The sequence below is a fragment of the Mandrillus leucophaeus genome, unplaced genomic scaffold (assembly GCF_000951045.1).
Source record: "Mandrillus leucophaeus isolate KB7577 unplaced genomic scaffold, Mleu.le_1.0 Scaffold132, whole genome shotgun sequence".
NCBI lineage: Eukaryota > Metazoa > Chordata > Mammalia > Primates > Cercopithecidae > Mandrillus > Mandrillus leucophaeus.
In genome coordinates, this window is record NW_012101277.1 from 2054250 (window position 1) to 2058284 (window position 4035).

Sequence of the window (4035 nt, forward strand, 5' to 3'; positions counted from 1 at the left end):
ACATTACACCTGATACTGGAGAAATTCAAAGGATTATTAATGACTACTATGAGCAAGTATATTCCAAAAAATTGGAGCATCTAGAGGAAATGAATAAATTCCTAGACACATGCAGCCTACCAAGACTGAACCAGGAAACCAAAACTTGAACACACCAATAACAAGTAATGAGATCAAAGTAATAATAAAAAGTCTCCCAGTAAAGAAAAGCCCTGGACCCAATGGCTTTACTGTAGAATTCTACTAAACATTTAAAGAAGAATGAATACTAATCCTACTCAAATTATTCTGAAAAATAGAGGAAGAGGGAACATTTCTACACTCATTCTATGAGGCCAGTATTACTATGATAACAAAACCAGACAAAGACACATCAAAAGAAGAAAAGGATGAGGAGGACGAAGAAAAAGTAGAAGAGGAAGAGGAAGGGGAAGAAGAAGAAGAGGAAGAGGAAGAAGAAGAAGGAGGAGAAGAAGGAAGAAGAAGAAGAAGGAAGAAGAAGAAGGTGGCTACTACAGATCAATCTCTCTGATGAATATTGATGAAAAAATCCTCAGCAAGATACTAGTAAACCAAATTCAACAATACATTAAAAAGCCCATTCATCATGACCAGGTGGGGTTTATCCCAGAGACACAAGATGGTTCAAAATATGCAAATCAATGTGATACATCATATCAACAGAATGAAGGAGAAAAATCATATGATCATTTCAATTGATGCTGAAAAACATTTGATAAAATTCAACATCCCTTCATGATAAAAACCCTGAAAAAACTGGGTATAGGAGAAACATATGTCAACATAATAAAAGCCATACATAACAAACCCAGAGCTAATATACTGAATGGGGAACAACTGAAAGCCTTTCCTCTAAGATCTAGAACATGGCAAGGATGTCTACTTTCACCTCTGTCATTCAACATAATTCTGAGAGTCCTAGGTAAAGCAATCAAATAAGAGGAAGAAATAAAGGGCATCAAATTGGAAATGAAGAAGTCAAATTATCCTTCTTTGCAGATGATATGATGTTATACTTGGAAAAACCTAAAGACCCCATCAAAAAACTACTAGAACTGTTAAATTGAGTAAAGTTGCAGGATACAAAATCAACATACAAAAATTCCATAGTATTTTTATATATGCCAACAGTTAATAATCTGAAAAATAAATTTAAAAAGTAATCCCATTTACCATAGCCACAGATAAAATTAAATAGCTAGGAGTTAACCCAAGATGTGAAAGATCTCTGTAATGAATACTGTAAAACACCGATGAAAGAAATTGAAGAGGACACACACACACACAATAAAGATATTTCATGTTAATGGATTGGAAGATTCAATAGTGTTAAAATGTCCATACTATGCAAAGCAATCCACAGATCCAATGCTATTCCTATCAAAATATCAATGACCTCCTTCACAGAAATAGAAAAACAATCCCAGAATTTATATAGAACCACAAGAGACCCAGAATAGCTGAAGCTATCCTGAGCAAAAAGAGCAAAACTGGAAGAATCACATTACTTGACTTCACGTTATACTACAAAGCCGTAGTAACCAATACAGTGTGGTACTAGCATAAAAATAGACATATAGACCAATGGAACAGAATAGAGAGCCTAGAAACAAATCCATACACTATAGTGAACTCATTTTTGACAAAGGTGGCAAGAACATACATTGGAGAAAGTCACTCTCTTTAATAAATGGTGCTGGGAAAACTGGATATCCATATGCAGAAAAATGAAACTTGATCCCTGTATCTTGCTATATAGAAAAATCAACATGGATTAAAGAATTAAATCTAATACCTCAATCTATGAAAGTACTACAAGAAAACATTGGGGAAATTCTCCAGGGCATTTGTCTAGTTAAGGATTTATTGAGTAACACCACACAAGCACAGGCAACCAAAGGAAAAATGCACAAATGGGATCATGTCAAGTTAAAAAGTTTCCATATACCAAATAAAACTATCAACAAAGTGAAGAGATAACAAACAGAATGGGAGAAAATGTTTGCAAACTACCCATCTGACAAAGGCTCAATAACCAGAATACATAAGGAGCTCAAACAACTCTATGGGAAAAAAATCTAATACTCCAATTTTAAAATGAGCAAAATATTTGAATAGACATTTCTCAGAAGAGGACATACAAGTGGCAAACAGACATATGAAAATGTGCTCAACATCATTGATCATCAGGTAAATGCAAATCAAAACTACAATGAGACATAATTTCACACCAGTTAAAATGGCTTTTATCCGAAAGACAGGCAATAACAAATGCTGGAGAGGATGTGAAGAAAAGGGAACCCTCATACACTGTTAGTGGGAATGTAAATTAGAACGATCCCTATGAAGAACAGTTTGGAGTTTCCTTGAAAAACTAAAACTAGATCCAGCAACTCCACTGCTGGGTATATATTCAAAAATAAAGGAAATCAGTATATTGAAGAGATATCTGCACTCCTGTGTTTATTGTACCACTTCCAAATAGCAAAGATTTGGAACCAACTTTAATATTCACCAGTAGATGATTGGATAAAGAAAATGTGGCACATATACACAATGGAATACTATTCAGCCACATAAAAGAATGAGATTCAGTTTTTTGCAACAACATGGATGGAAATGGGGGTCATTATGTTAATAATGAAATTAGTCAGGCACAGAAAGACAGACTTCACATGTTCTAACTTACTTGTGGGTGCTAAAAATCAAAACAATTAACTTATAGAGATAGAGTGTAGAAGGATGGTTACCAGAGGCTGGGAAGGCTAGTGGGGATGGTAATGGGGAAGTGGGGATGGTTAGCAGGAATGAAAAGTAGTTTAAAAAGAATGAATAAGACCTAGTATTTGATGGCACAACAGGGGGATTATTGTCAATAAAAATTTAATTGTACATTTGAAAATAACTAGGCCAGGCGCGGTGGCTCAAGCCTGTAATCCCAGCACTTTGGGAGGCCGAGACGGGCGGATCACGAGGTCAGGAGATCGAGACCATCCTGGCTAACACGGTGAAACCCCGTCTCTACTAAAAAATACAAAAAACTAGCCGGGCGTGGTGGCGGGCACCTGTAGTCCCAGCTACCTGGGAGGCTGAGGCAGGAGAATGGCGTGAACCTGGGAGTTGGAGCTTGCAGTGAGCCTACATCGCGCCACTGCACTCCAGTCTGGGCGACAGAGTGAGACTCCGTCTCAAAAGAAAAAAAAAAAGTATCATGTACCCCATAAGTATATTTACTTACTATGTACCCAGAAATTAAAAATAAAAAAATTACAAAAAAAAATCCCACCTTATACCAACAGATGATATCAGACATACAAAGATACAAAGATACCTATAACTGAAGTTACCCATATTATGTATTTGGAATGAATGGATTTTTACTTCTATTTAAATCACTCAGATAAATCAGTGGATTATAGTCTCTCAAATAAACAAGTGAAGTTATGCTGAAGCCTTCACAAGGGAACTGTGGTTCACTTTTCCCATTGTCCAAATCCATCCTCGGAAGAAAAACATAAGGACTCAAGTTTCCACACAAACTACTTAGACAAACAGCTTAGCTTCTCTCTCTAAGCTTCCTTTCTAGAAAACATCTTCCATGGTGTGTAATGAAAAAGAAATACGGGGAGGATGACTGGTTTGTTTAAAAGACTTTCCCAGATAATTGAGACAGGGATAGGAAGAAAATGTAATGCAAGTTGCTGAAATGAAATGTGGAACTGGCATGGCTATGATTTAAATGTGTTCCTCAACCTTTATGTTATCACGAGGGAGTGTGTTTCTTATAAAAGGACCCCGCTTTTGTCTGTTTCCCTCCCATCTGATTCCTTCTGCCCTGTTATGACACAGGAAGAAGGCCCTCACAGATGCCAGTCCTGTGATCTTGGACTTCACAGTCTCTAGAACCAAGAAATAAATTTTTGTTCATTATAAATTCCCCAGTCTCTGGTATTTTGTCATAGCAACACAAAATGGACTAAATAGGGACATAGTAAAAGAATACCTTGACTTTCA